At 45.8% G+C, this 13,232-nt stretch overlaps 1 protein-coding gene across 7 annotated transcripts in view; it reads left to right on the top strand.

The window, feature by feature from the left end:
- The window catches only part of SLC20A2 (solute carrier family 20 member 2), a 128,826-nt gene that overhangs the window by 51,290 nt on the left and 64,304 nt on the right, over window positions 1-13,232 (top strand). Inside the window, exons 1-2 of one of the 7 annotated variants that reach the window (XM_055296085.2) lie at window positions 6,655-7,939; window positions 9,675-9,729. The exons of 5 other annotated variants lie outside the window; for them this stretch is intronic. The gene's annotated coding sequence lies outside the window, so the exon portion shown is untranslated. Of the gene's footprint in view, window positions 1-6,654; window positions 7,940-9,674; window positions 9,730-13,232 lie in introns of those variants that run through there. One more of the 7 variants, XM_055296088.2, reaches the window with a different exon arrangement.

Genomic DNA, 13,232 nt, shown 5'->3' with positions numbered 1-13,232 from the left:
TGCTGTGCGGTTAAGTGTCCCTAGGGACTTAGAAGGCAGCGTGCCCGGCAACGCACCTCCTCTCGGGCCTGATTTTTGCCATCTCTGCTTTTGTTTACATTTGTTTGGTTTCCACCTCATCTTTAAGTCATAGTGTCTTCAGGCCTGTGAGGCATGTCAGCAACAATTAAATAAATCCAGAGTTTGGGGGTTTTTTGTTTTTGTTTTTGAAACGGAGTCTTACTTGTCTCTCAGGGTGGAGTGCAGTGGCAGGATCTTGGCTCACTGCAACCTCCACCTCCTGGGTTCAAACAATTCTCCCGCCTCAGCCTCCTGAGAAGGTGGGATTACAGGTGCATGCCACCATGCCTGGCTAATTTTTGTATTTTCAGTAGAGACAGGGTTTACCATTTTGGCCAGGCTGGTCTTGAACTCCTGGCCTCAAGTGACCCACCCGCCTTGGCCTCTCAAAGTGTTGGGATTACAGGCGTGAGCCACCACACCCAGCCAAAATCCAGAGTTTTTATTTGAAAAGACTCAAAAGCCTCATCCAGAAGAAATGTCTCCTGGTCAGATATAAAAGCCTGACAGTATCATACTATTAACTATTATAATGATAATTTTTTTAAGTTTATATTTTTATTGTATTCTGAGAAGAAATTATCCTCAGTGACCAATGGTATAAGAAAGCTTTTATTTTCTATCTCCCCACTAACTAGTAAGCAGTGAACTTCTAAGAACTCAAGCAATCAGATTGAATCCAGCTTTGTAAGACCAATACAGATATAAAAGTATATTTTTCTAACAGCAAATCCTGGTTATTTTTTTATTTGCATATGGTAAAATTTGCTTTTTCTGGTATACAGTTTTGTGAGTTTGTACACATGCACAGATTTTTGTGACCACCACCACAAACAGAAACAGAATAACTCCAACTCCCCCAAGGCCACTCTTGAGCTGCCCCTTTATTCAGACCCTGCCTTCAACCCTTACTCCCTGAACTGTGGAAGGAGTCTTCGAGCCACACACAGCCATCGTCAAGGGTGAAACTTCGCAGGCTACGGGGGCTTAAGCACAACCTCTGGCCACTAAGTGGCTTGTGCTGTCCCACAAGTGATCCCTAGCAAGTTAGACTAAAATATAAAAACAAGGGGAAAATCTGAGCGGGGCTGGCAGCTGTACACTGTAGGGGAGTAGACTTCAGAGAATCATTAATAGTTCAACCAAGTACCCACACAATTAAGTGACAGCTGCAGGCTTCTGGGAAGCGGGAGTATCAGTGAGCAGAATTGTTACGGTTTATTATTTAAAAGATCCAGTTTTCAATGAAAAATTATAAGACATGTAAAGAAACTAGCTCGTGTGAAACACACATGGGGCGGGGTGGGGGTCAGACAGTGGAGACTGCTTTTGAGGGGGCCCAGATACTGAACTCAGCAGACAGTCTTCAGAGAAGCTATTACACATACGTTCAGAGACTAAAGGAAACCGTGTTTAAATAATGGAAAGAAGGTACGCTGGCAGACTCATCAAATAGAGAATATTCATGAAGAGATAGAAATTATAAAATAAAAAAAGAACCTGGCCAAGCGCAGTGGCTCATGCCTGTAATCCCAGCACTTTGGGAGGCCGAAGTGGGTGGATCACCTGAGGTCAGGAGTTCGAGACCAGCCTGGCCAACATGGCAAAACCCTGTCTCTACTAAAAATACAAAGTTAGCTGGGCGTGGTAGCAGGCATCTGTAATCCCAGCTACTGGGGAGGCTGAGGCAGGAGAATCGCTTGAACCTAGGAGGCGGAGGTTGCAGTGAGCCGAGACTGCACCATTGCATTCCAGCCTGGGAGACAGAGCAAGACTCCATCTCAAAAAAAAAAAAAAAAAAAAAAGAACTCCTATAACTCAAAAACAAAAAGCAAATGACCTGATTTTTTAAATGGGCACAGGACTTTAATAGACATTTCCCCAAAGAAGACAATACACATGGCCAACAAGCATATAAAAAGATGCCCAATATCACAAATTATTCAGGAAATGAAAAATTATACCACAATGAGCTACCACCTCCACCCATTGGGATGGCTATCATATAAAAATATAAAACCAACAGAAGATAACAGGTGTTGATGAGGGTAATGAGAAATAGGAACCCTTGTGCACTATTGGTGAGAATACTAAATGGTGAGGCTGCTGTCAAAAACAGTATGACAGTTCCTCAGAAACTTAGAATTACCACATCTAGCAATCCCACTTCTGGGTATATATTCCAAAAGGACTGAAAGTGTGGTCTTGGAGAGATATTTGTGTACCCATTTTAATAGCAGTGTTATGGCCAGGCGCAGTGGCTCACGCCTGTAATCCCAGCACTTTGGGAGGCTGAGGCGGGCGGATCACGAGGTCAGGAGATCAAGACCATCCTGGCTAACAGGGTGAAACCCCGTCTCTACTAAAAACACAAAAAATTAGCCAGGTGTGGTCGCGGGCACCTGTAGTCCCAGCTGCTTGGGAGGCTGAGGCAGGAGAATGGCGTGAACCCGGGAGGCGGAGCTTGCAGTGAGCCAAGATCGCACCACTGCGATCTTTTTTTGAAACTCCGTCTCAAAAAAAAAAAAAGTCATGGCCGAGCGTGGTGGCTCACACCTGTAATCCCAACACTTTGGGAGGCCAAGGTGGGTGGATCACTTGAGGTCAGGAGTTCCAGACCAGCCTGGCCAACATAGTGAAACCATGCTTCTACAGAAATACAAAAATTAGCCAGGCATTGTGGCACATGTCTGTAATCCCAGCTACCTGGGAGGCTGAGACAGGAGAATCGCTTGAACCCAGGAGGTGGAGGTTGTGGTGGGCTGAGATCACACCATTGCATTCCAGCCTGGGCAACAGAGCGAGACTCTGTCTCAAAAAAATAAAAAATAAAAATAATCTGTAGTAATTTATTTTAACTTCCCAAGTTTGATAAAGAACACTAATGTACACATCCAGACAGCTTAGCCAAATTCAGTTAGGATAAACACAGACATACCGCAGTCAAGAAGTTTAAGAGACAAAGAGAAACTCTTGGAACCCGCAAGAGAGAAGTGACTGTCAAGTCCAGTGGAACTCAAGTAAGATGGACAGCTGACTTCCATCAGAGGCAGTGAGTCTGGGAGGCAGCGGATGGCATATTAAAGTGCCGAAAAAATCCTTCATCTAGCAAAGCTGTCTTTGAAAAGTGAAGACAAAATAAAAACACTGCTACATAAATAACAGAGATTCCATCCATTGCTAGCAGAACTACCTCACTAGAGGAAGGCAGATGCAGCAGCTCACGCCTGGAATCCCAGTATTGCGGGAGGCTGAGGCCAGAGGATCACTTGAGCCCAGGAGTTCTAGGCCAGCCTGGGCAACATAGTAAAACTCCATCTCTACCAAAAAAGCTAGCCAGGCTCAGTGGCGCACACCTGTAGTTCCAGCTAGTTGGGAGGCTGAGGCAGGAGGATCAAGGCTGCAGTGAGCCATGATCATGCCACTGCACTTCAACCTGGGTGTCAAAAAAAATTAAATAAAAAAATACTAAAGGAGATTCTTTAGGCTGAAAGGAAGTGACACTAGGCAGTGATTTGAGTCCACACACACACACACACACACACACACAGCTCTGCTAAAGATAAGTAGTTAATGATAAAAGATGATATAATTACATATTTGTTTTTCTTTTTTAACTAATTTAAAATATGAAAGAGCAGCTTCTATCTGGTTGCCCTCCAGTTTATAAGAAAGCTCTATGCTGACCTTGAAACAATCTCTCTAGCCCCAAGTTTTCTTTTTTTTTTTTTTGAGACGGAGTCTCGCTCTGTCACCAGGGTGGAGTGCAGCAGCGCGATCTCGGCTCACTGCAAGCTCCGCCTCCCGGGTTCAAATGATTCTCCTGCCTCAGCCTCTCGAGTAGCTGGGATTACAGGCATGTGCCACCATGCCCAGCCAATTTTTGTATTTTTAGTAGAGATGGGGTTTTACCATGTTGGGCAGGATGGTCTTGATCTCTTGACCTTGTGATCCGCCTGCCTCAGCCTCCCAAAGAGCTGGGATTACAGGTGTGAGCCACCGCATCTGGCTTTTTTTTTTTTTTTTTTTGAGACGGAGTTTTGTTCTTGTCGCCCAGGCTGGAATGCAATAACACGGTCTCGGCTCACTGCAACCTCTGCTTCCTGGGTTCAAGCGATTCTCCTGCCTCAGCCTTCTGAGTAGCTGGGATTACAGGCCCCCGCCACTACACCGGCTAATTTTTTTATTTTTAGTAGAGATGAGGTTTCACCATGTTGGCCAGGCTGGTCTCAAACTCCTGACCTCAGGCGATTCACTCGCCTTGACCTCCCAAAGTGCTTGAATTACAGGCATGAACCACCGCATTCGGCCTAGCCCCAAGTTTTCTACAGGAAAAATGCAGGTACGGGGAGCTTAACAAGCTCCCCTTTTTTGGAGGGGGTGCTTTCTGGGTCTTTTATTTGTACGCATTGTGTCCATCACCCCATGAGTGTACCCAGGGAAATCAGCTGACCTCCCTGAACATTCCATGCAGTGAGAGAAGCGGTGAGGAAATAAATGAATGACTCTGATGCCTGGTCATCTCAGCCCCCCTTTACAGGCACAGTGGGTGGGAGAAGGGAAGGGCTGTGATTGTCCTGACCTCTGGGAAGGAGGAAAGGTGGGCTGGAGGCTGGGCTGTTAGCACCTCCCTCCCGCAGTTTCGAGGGCTCACTCTGGGCTTAGGTTTGCCAGGGTGCCCTTTGGTCCAAATGCAGGCCTTGTGCTTAGTCGTGTGCCCTGTTCCATGTCTTGGCCTGGAGGCCTTTTTGTGCTGCTGCTGTCTCAGGGCCAGCTGCATGGCCGAGGTGCTCAGTGGCTGCGTGTAGACCAGCAAGCAGAACACCCGGCTGGCTGGATGCCCTCGGGGTCTGGAAGGCCAGGCCCAGGCGCTCCCGCATGATATGGGAGCAGCCTTTAGCTGCCTGGCTGCCCTCCCAAGTCAGGCTCTCTTGGATCATGGTGGCTGCCAGCCATAGAGCACACCCACCCACACTTCATCAGACTGCACACTGGATCTGTCAGGGGACACTGTGGGGCTGCACCCCATTCTGCCCCCATGGCCTCTCCTGCAAAGCTTGAAGATAGGTTTGAAAGCACAAAGTGCAAGAAAGATGATCTTTATCATGCATAGGGAATTAAGAGCCATAAGCATTCTCAGAGTGAGGAAATAGTTTTCAAAGAAATCTTATAGAATGTCTTTTCTCTTTTGTGTTTTTTACTGCCATCCCATGGTTTTGTGAAGGTATTAATAATATCAAGCCAGTGCTCATGGTTTCTTAATTTAGTAAAAAGATTTCACTGTCAGTCTTCATAGAAGATGAGAGGAACTGCTAAATTTCTATCTGACTTACCAATCAAATGAACGCGCTTGGGACTATATTGTCTTGTTTAGCCTGTTTATACTGCCAATTTAGCAAGTTATTAGTGGAGTGGAATCAGGTTTTCAGATTTCTGATGAAGCACTTCAGAGACTTGAACAGATTCCCCCACATGGCAAAGAGGAAGAGGCTGCCTAGATCAACTTAATAATCATTTGTCCTCTGTTGCTTTTTCTGCTGGGTAGGAACAATTGCTTAAGAATCTCTGGAATGATAACAAGAAATATGGGGCTGTAAGTTGAGCATGGAAAGGAGTTAAGATAGTTTCATTTGTCAGCTCCTCTGTTTATATTAATGTTGCATTAATGGAAAGAATATGCAGTTGTACCAGGAACAAAAAGTTTTATAAGTACCATCCATATTTTTATTGAATCGCCAATAGAATCAAAACAAAGTTAGCAAATAAACATGTAAGAGCCATATCTATTTTCATACATGGTTCCATTTTAAACTGTCTCTGAAGGGAAAGTATTTTCCTAATATAGCCCTTGGAACTTAGCCAAACAGTCCAACATTTCAGGGCACAGAATTGGAACAAGTGATCCTAGGTTTGTCATTTGATAGAAGTTTCATATGTTAAGCGATTTGCTCACGAATATCTACCTATTTTTGGTTATGAGTGAAGAAAATACCTAGAATATCTGGGAGGGCGGGGAATCCATCTATAGTGCATACAGAAAGGAAGAAAGGAGAAAATGTTGAAGAGTCTTTTCTATGTTAGAGAGTGGAAATAAATTCATAAAGCTTGGCTATTCTCGTCCCTTGCTTCCAGACAGTAGTGTGCCTCAGACTCTCCAGCAAGGCGGTGATCTACTTTAAAAGTCTCTACTGCTGGGGAGTCAACATTTCCAGTGGGAGCTCACTTCGGTGGGCTGCAACCTATTCCGTTATAAATGTGTTTCCCCTATCCAAATACAGTTTGTTTGTTTGTTTGTTTTTAAGACGGAGTTTTGCTCCTGTCACCCAGGTTGGAGTGCAATGGCACGATCTCGCCTTACTGCAACCTCTGCCTCCTGGGTTCAACCAATGCCTCTGCCTCAGTCTCCCTGGTAGCTGGGATTATAGGCACCCACCACCATGCCCAGCTAATTTTTGTATTTTTAGTAGAGACGGAGTCTCACCATGTTGGCCAGGGTGGTCTCGAACTCCTGACCTCAAGTGATCCACCCACCTTGGCCTCCCAAAGTGCTGGGATTACAGGCGTGAGCCACCGCGCCCGGCCCAGTGTTTTTTTTTTTTTTTTTTTTCCAGGAGACTGAGTTTTGCTCTTGTTGCCCAGGCTGGAGTGCAATGGCACAATCTCGGTTCACTGCAACCTCTGCCTCCCGGGTTCAAGCGATTCTCCTGCCTCAGCCCCCTGAGTAGCTGGGATTACAGGGACCTGCCACCACGCCTGGCTAATTTTTTGTATTTTTAGTAGAGACGGATTTTCACCATGTAGAGAGGTTTTCACCATGTTGGCCAGGCTGGTCTGAAACCCCTGACCTCAGGTGATCCACCTGCCTTGGCCTCCCAAAGTGCTGGGATTACAGGCATGAGCCACTGTGCCCGGCCAAATACAGTTTTGTTTTTTTTTAAGACAGGGTCCTACTCTGTTGTATAGGCTGGAGTGCAGTGGTAACACTCCAGTCTCACTGTAGCCTTGACCTCCCAGGCTCAGGTGATCTTCCCACCTCAGCCTCCAGGGTAGCTGGGTAATTTTTGTATTTTTAGTAGGGATGGGGTTTTGCCATGATGCCTAGGCTGGTCTCAAACTCCTGGGCTCAAGTGATCCGCCCACCTTGACGGGATTGCAGGGATGAACCACCTCGCCCAGCCTAAATAATAGTCTTTTTTCTTACATGAAAGACTGTTTCCTTGTGCTGTGTCCAAACTGCTGGGATTGCAGGCATTAACCACCTCGCCCAGCCTAAATAACAGTCTTTTTTCTTACATGAAAGCCTGTTTCCTTGTGCTGTGTCCTCAAATTAGATAAAGAGAGGCTGATATATTTCCTAATAATAACTTTTTCATGGACTCATTGAATTGTAAATGTAAGAGGAAAATAACAAAATCTTACAATTACCTGTCATACGGTCATTCAGATTCCATTTGAATGTCACCAAGGATGGCACTTATATATCCTGAGGCAGCCTTTCCACTAAAAAAATATTTTCCATGTAAGTCATGTCGTACCTTCGAAATCTTTTCTTCTTCAGGCCAAATCATCCTAACTCCTCTAACTTTTTCTCATTTTAATTATTTTTTGCTGTTTATTTCCTTTTCCTTTAAAAATATATGCACTTAGATTTATTTATTGTAGATTTATGCAATGCCTTCCCAGAGAGTAAGAGGCTGTGTGGAAAACATCTAAATATCACAGAAGCTTTACGGCTGGGAAGAAACTTCCCTGTGGGAATGAGAAGAATGTGGATGGAGCGTGAACAGAGCAGGAACGAGACCTGGAAGGAAAAAGGGCAGGGAAGGCTGAACCCTCAGGGTCCGAAGCAGGAATCTTAGCTAGAGAGCCAAACGCCAAAGTAAGTCTGTTCATGTTCCATAAGTCCACGAAGGCCATTGACTGCACTGCTCAAGACAGGGTCAGAATTTTCCACCCCTCCCTACAGGACAATCCTGTGGCTCACAGTTCCAGGCTAAACGGCCTCTTCCTGGCCCTGTGGTCCCTGATTGATGTAGAATAATAGAGTTGGACAGGACCAGAAGATGTCATCTGATCTTGACAATTTTGAAGAGTGAGGGCCCGGCAGCATTCTTGTGAGTCCATTCTCTTTATTAGCCGCCCTCCTTCCCATGTCTCTCCCTGCCCACCCCCAGCTTAAGCCAGGAACCCAGGGAACCTCAGTGCCCAGAGTTGGACCTCGTATCATCAGGGCCTGGCAAGTGTCAGCCAGGAGCATCACTTCCTAGTTTCTCGGCATTGCTTTCATTTCAGTGCCTCCTACCCTGGTGTGGTGTGGTGTGGACTCATGGGAAGGAGACAGTGCATTTAGGGACTCATTGTTTAAATCTACTTTCAGTGACGCAGCCACATCTTTAAAATGACCAAAATTGGACTCGATTACTGCTAAAGTCCCTTCAGACCCTAATGTTCTATGATCTTCTAACTCTGTAAACCAAAACAGGAATAAAAGCTTAATTATAGGTTGCTTCTTGTAAGCATTAGCTTCAAACAGTTTCAGGAGAAAAGAGGCCAGCAGAGTCCTTGGCACCATCGAGATATTTTCTGTTCAGTTCAGTCTGGAGGGCCAAACCTCAAGAGAAGGATAAGGAAGATGAGGGAAGAACTGAGAAAGACTTTTTGTGACTGAGCATGGGCCCTTTGGAATATAAATTGAATATAGGCCTGGGCACAGTGGCTCACGTCTGTAATCCCAGCACTTTGGGAGGCTGAGGTGGGAGAATCAGTTGAGCCCAGGAGTTTGAGACCAGCCTGGGCAACATAGTGAGACTTGTCTCTACCAAAAACAAAACAAAATTAGCCAAGCATGATGGCGTGTGCCTATAATCCCAGCTACTGGAGAGGCTGAGGTAGGAGGATCGCTTGAGCCCAGGAGTTTGAGACCAGCCTGGGCAACATAGGGAGACCCCTCCCCAACCTGTAAAAAAATAAAATAAAAATTAGCTGGGTGTGGTGGCGCTGGCCTCTAGTCCCAGCTACTCAGGAGGCTGAGACGGGAGGATGGCTTGAGCCCAGGAGCTTAAGGCTGCAGTGAACCATGATCACGCCACCGCACTCCAGCCTAGGCAACAGACTGAGACTCTGTCTCAAAAATAAAAATAAAGGGGCCGGGCGCGGTGGCTCACGCTTGTAATCCCAGCACTTTGGGAGGCCGAGGCGGGCGGATCACGAGGTCAGGAGATCGAGACCATGGTGAAACCCTGTCTCTACTAAATGTATAAAAAAAAAAATAAGCCGGGCGCGGTGGCGGGCGCCTGTAGTCCCAGCTACTCGGAGAGGCTGAGGCAGGAGAATGGCGTGAACCCGGGAGGCGGAGCTTGCAGTGAGCCGAGACTGCGCCACTGCACTCCAGCCTGGGCGACAGAGCAAGACTCCGTCTCAAAAAAAAATAAAAAAAATAAAAAAAATAAAAATAAAAATAAAGGAATAAATAAATAACTGGAATATAGTAGAAGACTCCACACCATGCAGAGACCTTTTTACCAAGCGCTCCAATACTAGACAAAAGGATATTCTTGACAGTGAAAAAGATAAATAAAGGAAATATAAAATGTGTTTTATGTTTTACATCGTAGGTAGTAAGCCTGGAGAAAAATTGAGGCCCCGGCTGAAAACATAAATAGATTCATGGTAAATTCATTTTGTTTATTTAAGAAAACTAAGCCTATTTTTATTATATGTTCCTAACTTTTTTTAAAAAATGTACTTTGTAGTGTTTTGAAGCATCTTCCAGTGATAAAAGTGGTCATTGCACATCGTAGAAAATTTTGGATAACGTCAAAAAAAATAAAAAGAGACCTAGAGAGAAGTGCAATTAACCTTTGGGCTTATTTCCTGAAAGTCTTAGCCGGTACTCTCTTAAATATAGCGGAGGTCATATGGCTAATGTCATTGTGTGTTCCCATGTTTCACCTAGGATCACTATGTTCCAGTGTCATGAAAATCTCTCAAGTTACATCATTGTAGTGGCTACCTAATATTTCATCTTTTAAAAGAAGTTGCCTTAGCGACACCCCTGACTGGGAACATGTAGATGTTTCTTCTTTTTTATGATCATAATAAATGACACTACAGTCCACATCTGTGCATTATTTGCCCACATTTCAAAGTCTTTGCCTGTTTGCTTGAGCGGCTGAGGCTGATGTCGTAAAGAGCACCCATACCCCCTGAGTGCTCCTCATTCACAATCTAGAGCCCTGGAGTTGCCGTGCATCTGACCTGGCCTGGTGAGTTGACAAGAACCATTTTCTTTTCCGTTTTTTTCAGACAAGGTCTCACTCCGTCACCCAGGCTGGAGTGCAGTGGCTCAATCTCAGGTCACTGCAACCTCTGCCTCCCAGGTTCAAGTGATGCTCCTGCCTCAGCCTCCTGAGTGGCTGGGATTACAGATGCACACTGCCATGCCAGCTAATTTTTGTATTTTTAGTAGAGACGGGGTTTTGCTATGTTGGCCAGTCTGGTCTTGAACTCCTGACCTCAAGTGATGGTCCCGCCTCGGGCCTCCCAAAGTGCTGGGAGTACAGGCATGAGCCACTGCGTCCAGCTAAGAACCATTTCAATAAGAAGATAACTACTTTTTTTTTTTTTAAGAGCTGTGTAAACCATTTCTAACTGTACTTAGGTGGATACCGTTACAGAAACTTTCATCACAGATACATAACAGTTACCCTTGCAGAACTGATTTCAGAGTTGACTTTGGGGTCACAGATCAGAGTGACCCTGTGATTATAGCTTGCCCACACTCAGACTTTCTCTGAGTGACGTCCTTGCAGCTCTTGGTCTATGAAGTGCCCAGACCTTCAGATTTAAAGGATCTTCAGTCTGTGGTTCCCCATGGGAATGATTTTCAGCTGAAATGTTTATATTTGCGTAAACTTAATACTAATGAATGGGTTTCTACTGTGAGATCCTCTAGAAGCCATCTGGAAGGCTTGTCTGCAGAAAGCCGGCTTTTCTTTTCCTTGTGAATTTGAAGGGAGGTCTGTAGGCTGGCCCTGGAGCAGGCCTTTCCTCTCTTCCCTGGCCCCGAAGAGTCACGTCCCCAGCCCCTCCTCGATCCGTCTCCTCGCTGCCATTGTTTTAAATGTGCTGTGATGTCAACCGCCCCTGAATCCTTGCTCGACTAAGTGAACTGGCTGGGTTTTCTGTGTCTCAGCGGAAGATTCCCTTTCTCACTGAAAAGAGAACTGTTTTTTTTCTTTCTTTCTTTTTTTCACTGTGTAATCTATACACCATCCTAGGGGACTTGGTGGAGGTGGGGGGCAATGCTTGCAATATAGATAATGGAAAATATCAAAAGCGAACATTACCTTTTATGACCAGCATTTTTTCTGATCACTTTTATTGAGGTAGACTGTATATAACTCAATAAATAAAGCTCAGCAGTTGTGAGTGAACAGTTTCGTGAGTTTTGACAACACGTGCAGTAATACAGCCACCACCATACTCAAGGTGCACAGCAGAGCTCTCCCTGTATAGACATGAGTTGTTGTTTCTCTTGGGTAAATACACTCCAGATTGGGGCTGCTGGGTCGTGTGGCGAGTGTACACTTCACTTTTAAGAAATTGCCAATAGTTGGCTGGGCACGGTGGCTCATGCCTGTAATCCCAGCACTTTGGGAGCCATGGCGGGTGGATCACTTGAGGTCAGGAGTTCAAGACCAGCCTGGCCAACATGGTGAAACCCTGTCTCTACTAAAAATACAAAAATTAGCTGGAGGAGGTAGTGCATGCCTGTAATGCTGGCTACTGGGGAGGCTGAGAAAGGAAAATTGCTTGAACCTGGGAGGCAGAGGTTGTAGTGAGCAGAGATCGAACCATTGCACTCTAGCCTGGGTGACAGAGTGAGACTACATCTCAAAAAAAAAAAGAAAAGAAAAGAAATTGCCAATTGGCCAGGGACGGTGGCTCACACCTGTGATCCCAGCACTTTGAGAGGCTGAGGCGGGTTGATCACGAGGTCGAGATCGAGACCATCCTGGCCAGCATAGTGAAACCATGTCTCTACTAAAAATACAAAAATTATCTGGGCATGGTGGTGCACACCTGTAGTCCCAGCTACTCGGGAGGCTGAGGCAGGAGAATCGCTTGAACCCAGGAGATGGAGGTTGCAGTGAGTCGAGATCACACCACTGCACTTCAGTCTGGTGATAGAGTGAGGCTCTGTCTCAAAAAAAAAAAAAGAAATTGCCAATAGTTTTCCAAAGTGTCTTTACCATGTTGAGTGGTTTTTTTCTTAGCGCCCTTTTTAGTGTTTCTCTTCTCTACCTCTTTGCCTCCCTTCTTCCCTTAAAAAGTCCCTGTCCAGGCCGGGCGCGGTAGCTCATGCCTGTAATTGCAGCACTTTGGGAGGCCAAGGCGGGCAGTTCACAAGGTCAGGAGTTCAAGACCAGCCTGGCCAACATGGTGATAAGCCCTATCTCTACTAAAAATACAAAAATTAGCTGGGCATGGTGGTGCGTGCCTTTAATGCCAGCTACTTGAGAGGCTGAGGCAGAATTGTTTGAACCCGGGAGGCAGAGGTTGCAGTGAGCCGAGATTGCGCCACTGCACTCCAGCCTGGGCTACAGAGCAAGACTCGGTCTCAAAAAAAAAAAAAAAAAAAAAGTCCCTGTCCCTCACAACATGTGTCAGTCTTTAACCAAAAACAAGGTCAGTGTCTGCGTGTTGAGGAAGAAGAGCAGGTCTAAGGGAGGAGGCTGGGGAAACCCACAGGACTGGGAAGAGAGTGGGGCACAGGGCTGCCTGAGAAAGATCTTTGCAGAAGGATTCTGGAACCTCTCGTTTGTTGTTCTTCCTGTGACTACAGTGATGCCAGTAATTTCAAGTTGCTTGAGGCGAAACACTTCTACCCAATTAAGTTTGATCCTCACAATAATTCTGTAAAGTGCATGCGCCATCACTATCCCCGTTTTATAGATGCCGCAATTCAAAAAGTGTGTTGAGGTACCCAGGGTCAGCCGCTAGAGAGGAACAGAACTGCGACGGGGCCTTATGCTTCCCAACCTTTGCCCCAGGGCTTTATCTGCTAAGAATGGTAATCGTCACCACATATTGATTGCTGGCATTGAGCTTTGGCCTTCTCGTTTGCGTGTAACCGGTGGCGAGGCATCTGCCACAGTCCCCACGGTTCA

This window comes from Symphalangus syndactylus, chromosome 10, assembly GCF_028878055.3.
Source record: "Symphalangus syndactylus isolate Jambi chromosome 10, NHGRI_mSymSyn1-v2.1_pri, whole genome shotgun sequence".
NCBI classification, from domain to species: domain Eukaryota; kingdom Metazoa; phylum Chordata; class Mammalia; order Primates; family Hylobatidae; genus Symphalangus; species Symphalangus syndactylus.
This window is presented reverse-complemented; position numbering and strand designations above follow the sequence as displayed.